The 14,858-nt window shown below is 44.4% G+C and overlaps 1 protein-coding gene and 1 long non-coding RNA gene across 9 annotated transcripts in view; both read right to left on the bottom strand.

The window, feature by feature from the left end:
* The window catches only part of STRBP (spermatid perinuclear RNA binding protein), a 124,468-nt gene extending 114,365 nt beyond the window's left edge, over positions 1–10,103 (bottom strand). For all 5 annotated transcript variants that reach the window (XM_019728513.3, XM_019728515.3, XM_019728516.3 and 2 more), the window contains exon 1: positions 9,936–10,103. The gene's annotated coding sequence lies outside the window, so the exon portion shown is untranslated. The remainder of the gene's footprint in view (positions 1–9,935) is intronic.
* A 1,997-nt stretch (positions 10,104–12,100) lies between these two features.
* Positions 12,101–14,858, bottom strand: part of LOC109446014 (uncharacterized) — a 56,786-nt gene continuing 54,028 nt past the window's right edge. For all 4 annotated transcript variants that reach the window (XR_016019182.1, XR_012495929.2, XR_016019184.1 and 1 more), the window contains one exon: positions 12,101–12,486. This is a non-coding gene — a long non-coding RNA (uncharacterized LOC109446014). The remainder of the gene's footprint in view (positions 12,487–14,858) is intronic.

Here is a 14,858-nt window from a genome sequence, read left to right as displayed (position 1 = left end):
ATCTAAGTATTTACCTTTAAAAAAATTACACACACACACACACACACGAAAATTTATTAAAGTAAAAGACACATTGCTATTAGTCCCCCTCAAAATAGTCCCCCTCACTTCGAACAAACTTATCCCATCGTTCTTGCCACCTTCTGAAGCAGTTCTGGAAGTCCTCTTTCATGAGTCTTTAGTTGCGCTGTTGTGGCTGCCTCGATGTCCTGAATCAATTCAAAACGTTTACCTTTCATATTAATTTTGATTTTGGAGAAGAGCCAGAAGTCACACGGTGCCAGATCCGGTGAATAAGGTGGATGAGGACACACCGTAATGTTCCTATTTGACAGAAACTGCCATATACCAGAAGCGGTGTGTGACATGCAGTGTTGTCATGATGGAGGATGATTTACGGCACACTTTAAAACACACCTTCTCTCATCTGTATGTAGTTCACACCTGACTGCACCAAACAAGTTGAAACTTGTTACTCTTCGCACACTGTTACTAAGGTTGACGTGCTGCTTCCCATATTGAAGATCCCTGCCTTTCCGTTGGATGGCACTCGGCAGCAGCATTCACCGTATTTTTTTTATCATACCTCACATATACCTATCGTACCATCACCTCCCCTGATAGACTGTAAGCTCTTAAAGGTCGGGGTCTATGTATACTTCTTCTGTATCCCTTAATGCAACACAGATTCTGCACAATACATAAGAAGGACTCAAAATCATGATGAATAAATAAAATCCAGTATCAGTTTTATAAAGGATACTCATGAAGAAGAGAAACAGGAATATATCATAAAAACTTCAAGGTGCATAGTATTCCATAACAAAAACTGAAATTCCAACTAAAACACTACAGCTATAGCATCATTTACAAAGTAATAGACCACAACTAATAAAAGAACAATTCATTCAACAAATACGCAAGTGCCTACTTAGTGCCAGACAGTTGTAGGTGGTCAGAACGTACAGAATACAAAACCAACATTAATCCTTGCCTTCATGGAGTTTATAGTCTAGTGAAGGGGAAAAGGCAATCAACAAAATAAAATAGCAAAAATATATTAAAAGCTAAATGGCTGGCATTTCAGGAGGGTGGTGAGGGAAGGTCTCACTGGCAAGGGGAGATATGCCCCAAGAACTGAAGACGATACAGCCACATATGCCTAAGCAGCAGCATTCTTAGGCAGAGCAAACAGCAAATGCTAAAGACCTGAGACAGGAATACACCTGACATGTTAAAGAAACAGCAAGAAGGCTATTGAGGCCTGAATGGAGTAAGCAAACAGAAGTGAGGTCAGAGAAGGATGGGATCTTAGCCAGTAAGGCCTTTGACAGGACTTGGCCTTCTCCTCTAAGCAAGACAGGGTCTCACTGGAGGCTCTGACCAGAAGGACACAAAATCTGACTCACCTGTTTTAAGGGATCATTCCTGCTACAATACTGGCAACTATAAGGAGGCAAGAGCAAAACAAGGCTACTGCAATAATTCGGAAGAGCTGATGTAGACTTAAATCAATAGAGGTGATGAAAAGAGGTCAGGGTCTGGATATAGTTTGAAGATGTAACTGGCAAGATTTCCTGATGTGTTGGATGTGGTTTGTGAAAGAGTCAAGGACAGCTCCAAGTTTTGGCCTGAGCAACTGGAAAGATGGAGGAAGGTGCTGTTTATGAAGATGTGGAAGACAACAAAGGGGCAAAGGGAAGATGGGATAAGGTCAAAGATCCGGAGTTTGTTTTGGGACAAGTTCAATTTGAGATGCCAATAAAATATGTAATTTAAAATGTCAAAGGAGGCAGTGGGATATACAAGCCTGGAGTTTCAGAGATACAAAGTTGGCAGTCATCAGCACATACACGGTACTGAAAGCCACGAGACTAGATGGGATCACCAAGGGAATGGAAATAAAGAGCATAAGTCCAAGGGGGTGGTCCAGTATTAAGAGGTAGGAGTAATGAGGAAGAACCAACAAAGGAGACTGCAGAGAAGCTAAGGAGGTAGACGGAAAGGCAGCAGAGGGTTTCTGGTGTCCTAGAAACCAGCGCAGAAAGTATTTCAAGGAAGGATGCATCCACTGCACCAAATGCTGCTAACAGTTCAAATAAGAATTAAACTTGGTGGTTTTGATAAAAGCAGCCTCAGAATGATGGGGTTGAAAGTCTCATTAGAGTAGGTTCAGGAGAACAGGAGAACAAGAAGTTGAGAAATTGGTTTGTAGCTGGCAGAGACAGTGTGGTCAATAAAGGGTTGTTTAAAAATATAGATGAATGCTGACTGAAATGAGCCAATAGATAGGAGAAAAATGATGCTGCCAGAGAGGAGGAGAACGGATATGATTTCAACTGATATAGAATTTTACTAGAAGAGTCCAATAGCCCAATGAAGAGAAATTTCACTAGGTTAGTGGGCAATGATTGCAGAGTACTCTTACTCTTTGTGATACTAAAGAAGAGAGGAGGACAACCCATAATTCTAACTCACAGGCCATAGGAGGCTCTGAGGAGAGGCTGGATCATTTACTGAGAACCTTCATGATAGGCATTTTATATGTTATTTCATTTAAGCTCAAAATAACTTCATGAGGTATTATCTTTATGTTACAGATAAGGAACCAGAAGCTCAGAGACAGCTAGTAATTTGACTAATGCACAAAGCTGGTGAGTAGTAGAGCTACGTTTCAAATCCAGCTCCTTCTGAGTACTAGATAAGAAATTGTTAATTTAGGGGATTAAAATAGTTTTGTGGTTATTTTTTTTAGGTTCTTATCTGTTAGAAATTCATACTGAAGTATTTATGGATGAAAGTATATGATGTCCAAGATATGCTGTAAATGTTCCCAAAAACAAAAATTAAGGGATAAAATAAGAGCAGCAAAATGCCGGTACCTGTCGAAGCTGGTTGATGAATATGTGGACGTTCACTGTTCTATGTACATGTGAAAAGGCCACGATAAAAAACAAAGACCCAGGGCCTTCCAAGCCAACCTTGCTTATTACTTCAAAGCCTACCCTTAATTTCTGCTCAATCTTCCCTTCAAAAGTATGTTATGTGCTTCACAGCTTACAAATAATGTTCTTATCTTCTTTAATCCTCACTGTAACTCTACTCTGTAAATTAGGGGTTTTATTCCAATTTTACACGTGAGGAGAGAGATTTACAACTAACCAAATAGCAGGATCAGACCTCCAAGCCAAGTCTTCTAGTGTCAAAAACACTCTTCCACTACCCAATACAGCAACCAGGGCTGTATACAGGGTCTTCTCTGGGCACACCTATAAGGGGACACCACCAAGTGCTAGTTCTCTGCCTCCAAGTCACCACTAGTGCATAATCCTAGGACTGAGTTTCCTAGGAAGGACAAGCATTATTCCAGGCAATCTTGTACTTGAAAAGACTTGAACTCGAGGGCTTGATTAAAAGAGGCAGGTTTCAAATTTGCCCAGCCATCAACCTTGCCAAATTTGAGGACTAACAGGAATCTGATGTCCAACCTCTGAAAGGGTTGCACCTATCTCTGTTTTAGAGTTAACTCTGTGCCTCCATTTCTCCAAATATAACATTATGGTATTCACCTACATTACACAGCTATCACTAGGACCAAAGTCCAGGTATGTGAACTCTGAGCTCTAGAAATAAAGGACGCTGCTAAACAATAATACTGACCCATGTCAAAAGCCGATTCTGTATAGTTCCGCATTTACCACACGCTGACATATCAGAAAGCACCAGTCAATACTTACTTTTAAGATACCATGTTTTTAAAAGCCTCATCACTAATGTTTGGTATCTGTTCTTCCATGCTAACCTTGATATTATAAACTTATTTACAGTTTACTTCAAAAACAACTGAAAATATGCATATTAAGGGCTCCAGGTGTTTATTCTCTCCAGCTGTTAACCTACATTATCAAAATTGCAACACCTTTCCCCTCTAGTTCAATAGCTTTGCTAACTAAAACTGAGTTGTCCAGAGTTACTTAAGTCAAGAGCTACCCAGTATCCAATATTCATTGTTAAAATGTAGCTTGCCTAAGCTGTACAAAAGCCTATGATCAGATGCAAATGCAGTTTAAGATTTAGTTGGAATTAGAAACACTGTAGGAATGAACTGCCGCCATGTAACCTTTTAAAAACAAACCACTTCGTTATCAGGTCACTACCTAGCTGTCATAAAATGGACTGACTTTCAGTTAGGCTGACTGAATATAGTTAACCAAAGTTACAGACTCCATTTTCACATTAAGGGCCAATCTATCTAGAGAATGATCCATTCTTTACTCAAAAATTATTATTGAGCCCTACCAAGAAATCGCAGGTCTGGCCCAAAACACACTTTTGAGCCTAGAGTTAATGCATGTTTGCTGAATTAAAATGGCAAAACAAGTTAAAAAGCACACTTAAAAAAAAATCTAGATAGACCCTTTTAGGACAATAACTAGATGCTTTGTGTCAACAGTATTAATATGGTTAAATTCAATTCATAAACAAAATGCTGATCTGCTCAATAACATATTGTGAAAAACCCCAGCACCTGGAAAACTGCAAAGAACAGGAAATTCTGCAGGTGCAGTAAGAAACTACATCTTATCCATGACCCAGAAACGCCTCAGAATTTATTACACAACCTGCTGCAGAATTCTCACTTTTCAAATGGAAATGAAGTCACACAATGCAAGGCTGTGATTTTATTACTGATATAATCAACTGTACTCTTTCAAATTGTGCTGAAGTTAACTAAAGAAAGCAGATGTTCTACATAGTGTTAGTTATGTCAGAAGTTAAGAGAATTTGAAGAAAAAATAACTAAAATTTAAGACTGCTTCATTCATCAGCAACACAAGTATCTGGAATGTCTTCTGTGATACAGATACCATACTTCTCAAAAATGATACACTTAAAAGACTCTTAAGAGAAGAAATAACTCAAACTAGGCATGAAAGTAATTTGGTCAAATCAGGTCCTTTGGTCATCTCACTATTCAATGCAAGACTTAAAAGTTAAAGATTTTTATATCCTCCAGGCTCAAACACTTAAATATTTTTACCACCCTTAACCTGGTTTCATTACTTGATTCTTTTCTGTTTTCATTGACATAGAAATTTAATTTACATCTCTCAGTAAACAGTTTTCTAAAATTAGACTGGATTATGAAGCCTCTCATAATTATCTGTCAGACACAATTTTTCTACAGCTAAACAAATTTTTTAAAACAACCAATTTTCCAATAAAAGGAATGAAAAACACAAGAGCAGTAAGATGGGTAATGGTGTCCAAACGTGTTATATAAGAGAATAAACTATTAAGAGTAGATCGGCTAGCACAGAAAGACTACTATCAGGGCTGAGCATTACCAAGCTCAAGCAAACTAATATCTAATAAAACAACTTATTATGTACATTTTTGCCGTATCCATCATGACCAGCATCTGGAGGCATTTTACAACTAAGAAACCAAACACATTTTAAAAACATTTAAAAATCAGCCCCCCTCTTAAATAGAGCGTAACCTGTCAATGGACTTGGAAAATCAAATGGATGGGTGATTATCTGATAACTAAACAGAAAAAAAGGAAAAAGTATTCAATAAACCTGAAAAAGGATAGATTTCCCCTTTTCAGGAAAGGAATAGCTCTATTTTTTCTGTTTAAATCACTCAGAATTAAACAACTTTCTGCAAAATACACAGAAAAATATTGTTTATTATACCTGATTTAAGAATTGAATTCACTGAGTGACACAAGTACTCTGTCTATGGAAATTAAGGCTTAGAAAAATCTTGGGCTAAAGCTAGAACCCAGAATGTCTCTCACAAGCTTCTGCTCGGCTCAAGAATTCAAATAGACACCAACACTTGGCTGCAGAAATGAACCAGGAAAGATAAGCAGACAGGAGAGCAAAGAAGGAACAAACTTCAGTTTGCAGACAACTCTGATATTCACAGAAGTTTCATCTCTATCCAAGTTTCTCACTACTAATTAACCCACTTAATGCCAAAATCTGAAGTTCTAATTATTATTTGACCAGGCTAAAAGGAAAAAATGAACTAAAGAAATAACATCTAACCCCGTATTTACATAGTTCTAATCTTCCTGAAAGACTTAAACTTGTTTTATATAAACCATCTCAATTCTCATGGGAGGTAGATAAAGAGTCAGGTTTCTGGAGGAGAAACAAGCACAAAGGGATTAAGTATCTTGTCCAGCAAGCCCCAGTGAAAATAAAACCAGACCCAATTATTTAACCTACAAAGTCTAAATAATCTTCTTTCCTTGGTTCATAAATTAGGGTAGTATTTTAAACTGCCTACAAATTATCCCAAACCATAGAACTTCACAGAACAATACATATGATCAGAACACTATGCCAAAATTGAGTATTCTGAGCAAGAAAGTACTGCTTGCCCCAAATCAATAAAATGAACTAACACAATGGACTTAAAAAATACAAGAGGAAACAATAGCCATATTGGAGATAATTTTCAAAGGTCACTCTATTCATCATACATCCTCCTGCTCAAATTCTCTGCCAGGGAGCCAAAGGGGTCAGACAGGCTCTTTATAATTATAATCTTTACATATATCAAATCTCAAAATACTGCTAAGAGTTTCAATCAAATGCATATTATACTCTAGAAACCTTTCCCTCCAAAAATAAAATCTTCTAGCAACGCCTTCAAGAGCATTAGTTTTGCTGCCTTCATGATAGACTTCAAATTTGGATTTTAAAAATGATTAGCCTCCAGTTTATTTTTTAAATATTTATATTTACAGAATCAGATTACTTAAAATGTGGTGTTCTGCTCAGCCTTCATCACGCTTAGACAAGATTCCCACTTCCACTCAACCTTACTATTTGAACTTACAATGGCTGTGTTAAGATACTTCCCATATTAACAAAAGAAGAAAACTAATCAACCCATAAAGCTTCCCAAGAGGACCTTCTATTTGAAATCATACTAGGTACCACATGAAGCCCACAAAGCAATAATTGAAGTTATAATTGACATTTCTGCAACATGATGAAATAATTTATTTTTCACAAAATCTGACAAGACTGAATTTCCAACTATCAAAATGGAAATCGTTTTCCAAGATTCCAGAAAACCCTGCATACTTAGGCAGTCTCAAAGCAGTCTGCTTAATCCTTCCAAACCTCAAAGATCCTAACACAATACACAGAAAACTGAATGAGACCTGCACTGAAATACCTGTGCTCAAACTCCTAAAGGTTATTTCCTATGTGTTTGGCAAGCTGACGCCATATGTCCACACAAACCCAGAAGTCTTTCCTCAATAAAAGCTAACACTCCACTCCCCAACTCAAGTCAAAATACCAGAAAATCCAAACGCCTCCAACTAAATTTTACTTGAACTATTTGGGAGAAAAAGCCAACATCAGTGGATCAGCTATTTTCACCCTGAGAGCGAGTTAAGGAGTCAAACAGCTCCATTCCTGCCACTTCCAGGTGCTGTACATACATTACCTCTGTCCGCCTCTAGCATGGGACTCAATGTCTGAAATCGGCCCCATTACCCAGAAAGCACCAGGGTATCGGAGACACTGCACCAAGGCATCCCTTCCTCTGATACGCAGCCCTTGAAAGCTTCTGATGCTGGGCCCTGCTCTCAGTATCTTCACAAAGACATCTGCCCTGCACCTGCTGCAGTCCTATTTCTATTCACTCTTGGTGTGTGTACTCTTCATGACCCTGTATGGCTCCTCTATCTGCCCACTCATCAGGCCAATGTGCTAGGACAATACTCCACAAAATACCTCCTCCAAATTTAGGCATCTGTACTGAGCCCTCCCTCATCCCTTCCCCATTCACTGGGTTCTGGAACTAAAATCAGGCTTCATGATCTCTGATGCCAGAAGCACGAACTTTCAGGTATGGTACAGGGCTTAATGTCCTCCATTTTCCATTAACATCAGTCCAGGATCCACAGCACACCCCACACACTCTCCGGTGCCTCTAAATCTGGAATTTAATCCCTTGCCTTTAGTTTTTTTTTATTTTTCCAACTTCTGCACTCTGCCCTTCGTAAAACTTCCAGTGACCTAAAAATTTTGGCCCTTTAATCTCTCAAGACTCAGTTTTCCAATGTCGCCCCATACTTCAGCACCCCGCTCCTTCCACCCTCTTTTAAGCTACCTGTTTTCCTAACTCTCTCCACCTGAACAGTTATTTCCTGCTCTACACCTGGGCAGCCTACTTCCCCCACCACCACCCCAATGCTCAAGCTGCCCCTTGCTAGTCACAGACATACCCACACACATCCCTACCTTGCCCTTTACCCCATTATAGGTACCATGCATTCTTCTACATCCGCTCCCCCAAAATATCCTGTCTTCCCCTTCTTTCTATTTCCGGCCTACCTCCTTCTCTCTACAGAACAAAATCTAGCGCCCCAAACCCGTGCTCCCTGCCTTCCTATGCTGTACTCCAGACCTGTGTACCTTCCCTTCCAACTTATCCCGACTACCTCCCCCTACTGATTTCCCTTCACAAACACACTCGCCCTTCTCCTTCCTTCTCCCCAACTTCTCTCTGCACTTCCTGCCCTGAAACAGCCCCTTCCATCTTTCCCCACAGCTCCTCTGCCACTCTCCAAGAACACCCCCTTCACCCCTACCCCACTGACCCTCCATCTCACACACACTCCACCTGGCCCCTCCAACGTCCTCCCAACCCCGTTTCCTCTCGTTTGCTCCACCTTCATCCACACTTCCAGCACGAACACCCCCGTTTCACTCCCTTCTCCTGCTACATGCCACCGGGGTAAACGCCCGCACACCTCCTACCCAGTCAGTCTCCTTTCCATCCCATCACCCTACTCCACTGTGCCCACTTCCCTCCGGAACTCCCCAAACTCAGGCCCTGCTCCAATCACCTCCCCCCTCCCGCCCTGTACTCATCTCCCCTGACAGAGACCTGCCTTCTCCCGTCACACGCTCTCCCCTGCCACGTCCCATCTGTCCAGCGGCGACCCCTCCTGTCGCCCCTACACGCCTCCTGGCCAGACACTGTCCGCACATCTCTCCCAGGTCTCCCGAGCCTCTGGGCCTACTTCACACACGCCTCCTGCCCCGACACCCCCCTTCTCCCTCGCCATCACCGGAGACACCCCGAGGCACCCTCCGTCCCGCTCTCCCCTTTCACACCCTGCCCAGTTTCTCCCTACCGGACGCTTCCTCCACGTTTCTCTTCACGTCTGTCCGGTGGCCTTCCTTATGTCTGCCCCCACTCTCTGCCTCTCACACGCAGCCCCGATCGGGACATCTGCTTCTTCCATTCCTTCCTCGAATCCCTAACCTTCTCCTTCCCATCACATTCGCCCCTGCCTTCCCCAAAGCCTCCCTCACACCCTCTCGAACCCCCATATGCTGCCCCCCCCACCGGCCTGAATGTCCTCCATTCCTCTCGCACTCGCCCTGGCCCCCAATGGCCCCCCGAACCTGCCCGAAGGGCCTCACCCTCCCTCGGGCCGGATCCCTCCACCCTTCATTCTCCCCCATATCTGTCCACACCCTCCGCCTGCCCCCCGAAGCCTCTCCCCCAGCCCCTGCCCCCAATGTCCTCCAACACCTGCCCGGAGCCCCTCGCCCTCTATCTTACCCAGACCCCCCAGCGCCGGTCCCCCACACTGTCCACGCCCTCCCCTCGCTTGGGGCCGGGACCCCGTCCCCCCAAAGGTGAGGAAAGCCGCCCGCTGCCCTTGCCCGAAGCGACCGCGGCACCGCAGCAGCGGCCACAATGCCAGAGCCACGGGGGCCGGGATTGTTCCCTGCACTCCGCCTCGGCCGCCGCCGCTGCTAAGGACGCACAACAAACAATGCGGGGCCCGGGCCGGCTCCGCCAACCGCCTCAACCGCCGCCTTAACCGCCGCCCGCCAAGGACGGCCCGCCGCGCAGGCGCCTGCCCCGCCGCAGCAGCCTACCCGCGCCTCCGCGCTCTGCCCGGTCCCCGTTCCCGCTCCGCCGCCGCCGCCACCTCGTCAGCCCGCGTCTCCGGCTCCTCAGCCCAGCGGCGGCGGCTGCGGCGGCTGCTGCCCTGGTGGCGCTCGCGGCTCCGGTCTCCGCTCCGGCGGCGGCGGCGGCGAGCACGTGACGACGCCGAGCGCGCCCATTGGCCAAGCCAGGGGGCGGGCCCCGCGGCTGCTGGGGAACGGAAAGCCCGCCCCCTCGTTCGCTGCGCGCCCCTTCCACGCGCACTCTGCCGCACCTGAGAGCGCCGGCCAGCGCCCGCCGCCACCGTGCTGCGCCGCCGCTTGCGCCAACTACGCACCTGGGAGCGCGCAGGGAACACACGCTGGTGGCGGCCGCATGCACCTGTAAGCGGACGCTTACGTAAACTGCGTCCCCGCCTTCCTCCCGGCGCCAGGCCCCCGCCCGCTGCAGCACCTGAGCCCCGCTGCGCTAGCGGCGTAACTGCTGCGGAGCGGGGACGTGCTGCGGAGGGAAGCGAGCGAAATGCACGGAAACTTCGTAACTTCCGAATATGGGAGCGGCTCCCGGTCGCAGGCTGCTGGGACGAGCCGGCTTCCCGGGTCCCAAGCCACAGAGCGGGATGCCCCCCAACCCCAGCGACTAGGCAAATAGAATAGGTGCCTTTATGCGTCCCCAGGTGGAGGGGGAAGGCAATGGGTTTTGACTTGTTAAAAGGTTGGATCCCAGCCTCTGCCCCTCCTACACTTGCCAGCTCTGTGACCTTGACCAATTACAGACCACTCTGATCCTGTTTCCTGGTCGGAGAGACTGGGACAATAATTCCAGTTGAAGAGCTATTGGACAGATGGGAAAAGACAATAGGTGTGAATTCTAGCACATAGCAGGCGCTGCTCCGAAGTTGCAGCTTTAGTCAGTAACCCCCTCTCCTTCTCTCACCCTTAATAATAGACCTCTCTGGGATTGAGTTTGGGGCCTGGGCCTCTCTGACCTTCTTATAGTTGGGTCAGACTTGAGCTGAACACCTACCTGGGCAGTGCTGGAGAAGATATGAAGGTTTGCTTTTTATTTTACAGAGCCACCAGCCATCACCTTCTTGGCACCCAGCATTCGGCCAGTCAGTTTGGCCCTTACTGAGTACCTGCTGTATGCCCGGTTCTGTGTTGGGTGCTAGGATGCACAGGTGAGTGAGAAAAGTCCTTGCCCTAAAGGAATTCTCAGCCTGGGGCAGAAATGACCTGACCACCTAGGACTGGGAGAGCTGGGGGTCCTGCGGGGATCACCAGCAACAGCCCCCTCTTGGCCCCTTCCCATCTTTCTAACACGTCAGACTCAAATATTTTAACAGTTCTGCTTAATTCACAGGATAACGGTAAGCACAAAGTCAACTTAAAAAGCTTCAGTAACCTGGCCTTAAGTTTCAAGGTACACGCCTTCCCCTCTGCCCCTCCTTCAGCCACACTGAACTTCATAACTGTAGTTGCCAGAGAAGGCCCAGGTCTGTAACACTTCTGAGCCTCCTGAGCCAGGTGCTGGGCCCTAAATCCCTTTCTACATCCTCTCCCCACCTCCATCTACCCACACCTTTCTTTAACCCTCCTGAAAAACAACTTGGGGTTATCAGTCAACTCAGAACATACCCTCTCAGGAGCTTCTTGGGTACCTCAGACACATTGTCTAAACTCCCTCTGCTTTGCACATAGCCTGTAAACCAGGGGTACTTATGGCACTACAATGTAATTGTTTAGCTGTCTGTCTCGTCCCTGGACCATGAGCACCTTGAAAAATGGGGTCATCTCTCTACCTAAGTGGTACAGGGAAGGGCTCTACATGTGCACATGAGATGAGATTATTAAAGCTGGGCTTTACAGGGAGAGCATGAATCTGCTGAAGGGAGAAGAGATGCTGCAGCGTAAAGATCTGGGCTCAGTGCACACTGGCTGTGGGACCTTGGAAAATCAGCTTCCCTACGTCTTAGTTTACTCTTCTGTCAATTGAGACTATAATATTGCATACCTCGCAGAATAATTATAAGGATTCAATGAGACAATATATCTCAGGCACTCAATATGGTGCCTGGTACTTGGTAAAATTTTTTGAAAATTTTTAAACAGGAGAACTGCACGGCATTAAGCATTGAATGGTATCTCTCTTTTTTATTTTTTTAAGATTTTATTGGGGAAGGGGAACAGGACTTTATTGGGGAACAGTGTGTTCTTCCAGGATTTTTTTCCAAGTCAAGTTGTTGTCCTTTCAATCTTAGTTGTGGAGGGTGCCATTCAGCTTCAAGTTGTTGTCCTTTCAGTCTTAGTTGTGGAGGGTGCCATTCAGCTTCAAGTTGTTGTCCTTTCAGTCTTAGTTGTGGAGGGCGCAGCTCAGCTCCAGGTCCAGTTGCCGTTGTTAATTGCAGGGGACGCAGCCCACCATCCCTCGCGGGAGTCGAACGGGCAACCTTGTGGTAGAGAGCCCACGCTCCAACCAGCTGAGCCATGAATGCTATCTCTTATTCCAACATCTTTATTGAGTTTATAACTCTAAAAATTCCTGGCAAAAACATGCAAATGATACAAAGGTAAAGAAAGCAAAAAGTTCAAGTGTGCCTCTCCCTTCCTGCCCCCCACCCAACTCCTACCCCTAATTCCACCTCCCAGGGCAACTACTGTTAAGTTTTTTATGACCTACAATGTATGTCCAGAGAAAGAAGAAAGTTGCAGAAAATTACATATCTATAATGTATATGTAATACTTGGATTCTGCATAAAAAAAGGTCAGAAAGGAGTAACACCAATTACTACTGTTATGCCTGGAAAGTAGAATTGGGTGTGGGATGAGGGACTAAATAGTTCTGCATTGTTTTAATGGTTTTTTAAGAATACATACATATAATACATTTTTTAAAAATTTTTTGAGGTATATTTACATATCATAAAATACATGCATTCAAGTGTATAAGTCAAGGACTTTTAGTAACTTTACTGAGGGTGCAACATCTATATAAAACAGTTTTAGAACGTTTTACAGATTCCCCGTAAAATCCATCATACCCATTTACTGTTAACCCCCATTCCCACCCCTAGCCACAGGCAACCATTAATCTACTCGCAGTCTCTGTATTTTTGCTTTTTCTGGATATATTAAATACATTTTCTAAAAAATAGATGTTTTAGAAAAAAAGTATCATCTCCTTATCCCACCCAGGGATAGTAATCACTGTTAATATTTGTATCTATTAATCCAGACTTTCCCTATGCATGTAAATATATAACTTTCACAAACTGAGATTATAATATACCTTCGTGTGTTTTTTTTCACTTAACAATTACAATAAATACATCTCTATTTGTGTCACTGAATAGTCTTTTTCATATCTTAAGAATCATTTAATTAAACGAAGTCCCTATGTTGGGTATTTGGGTCTTTTCTAGTATTTCCACCATTATAAACGGGAAGGTAATGAATGTTGTAAAGTTCTAGAATAGAGCACGGTGAGCTTTGAAATCACACCTAAATTCAAATACTAGTACTTCCTGTTTTATCCATTCATAGCATAAGTACTTACTGAGAGCCTACTATGTGCTAGTCCCCAGGCATACAAAAACAAGCAAACACCTACACAGCCCTACTCTTGTGGGTCTAGAGGCCAGTGGGAGAGGTGTACATTAATCAAACAATAACTCTGAATGGCCTACAGAGAAAGGAGCAGCAAATGGAAGGGGTAAGGTAGGGTCCTCAAAGGCTCTCTGAGAAGGAACCTTCGGAGCATATCCTTGGCACAGCGCTGTGCCATTCTTATAAAAGGCGCCTAGTAAAGGGATTTGGATTGGCTCCCCCGCATGACAGCGTGCAGCCTTTCACTGTTCCCAGTGCCTTCACACCCTTAGCTCATTTGACTCTCTCATCTCCCCACTGAAGATAAGAAAACAAAGGACAATGAGGCACAGAGAAGGAAGTGAATTGCCCAAAATTACCAGAGCACCGCTGCAATTGGACTCTAGTATGACTCCTAGTCCTGTGCTCTTGGTCCAAACGACACTGCCCTCTATAGAGGGTGCTCATCTTTAAAGAACCACATTGAGACAGAGGCAGAAAACATATAGAGATGCGCTATCCAATACAATAGACACTAGCCACATGTGGCTATGTAAATTTAAATTAATTAAAATTAAATAAAAATTTAAATTAGTTTTCTCAGTTGTATTAGGCATGTTTTAAGTGCTCCATAGCTACATGTGGCTAGTGGTTACTATACTGAACGGCACCGAATAAAACATTTCCATCATTGCAGAAAGTCCTATTGGTAAGCACTGACCTAGAGGACAATAATAATAATAGAGTAGTGGTAGTAATAATGCCTCACTGTATTATTTTCCAAAGCACTTGTTCTGGGAGGTAGAGAGGTCAATACGGTCTCCTTATTCTTCATTTTCCCCCCACTCCCCCAGCCATAGGCCAGCTTTATAGACAGAGGACAAAGGTAGAAAGGAGGCTAATCCTGCTGTGGATGAGAGGTAGACATTAGAGGTATAACATCCCTCAACTTCCTGCCATCATGTTTCTAAATGAACCTGCATCTCCAGCCATTCTCCCCTCCATTTACAAAAACCAGGTCCTCTCAACAGTCCTTTTACTGCTGGGATACCCTTCTTTCCTACCTGTAAGCAACTTCACTCCTTAAGCTGCCCCTCTCTGTTAAGGTCAGCCTCTCCTTCCCTACCAGATTCTTTCCATTATTACCCAAACAGGAGACAGATGGGAGAGAGGGAAGGAAGGAGAAAGGGAAAGAGGGAGAAGGGGAGGGGATGGGGGGGCGAGAGAGAGGGAGAGAGAGAAGAGGGAGGAAGAAAGAGGAAGGGAGGGAGGAAGGGAGGGGAGGGAGGCAGGAAGAAAGGAAGGAAAAGAAAGAAAGAAAGAAAGAA

This window comes from Rhinolophus sinicus, chromosome 16 (genome assembly GCF_057876585.1).
Source record: "Rhinolophus sinicus isolate RSI-liver-muscle chromosome 16, RSI-T2T, whole genome shotgun sequence".
NCBI lineage: Eukaryota > Metazoa > Chordata > Mammalia > Chiroptera > Rhinolophidae > Rhinolophus > Rhinolophus sinicus.
This window is presented reverse-complemented; position numbering and strand designations above follow the sequence as displayed.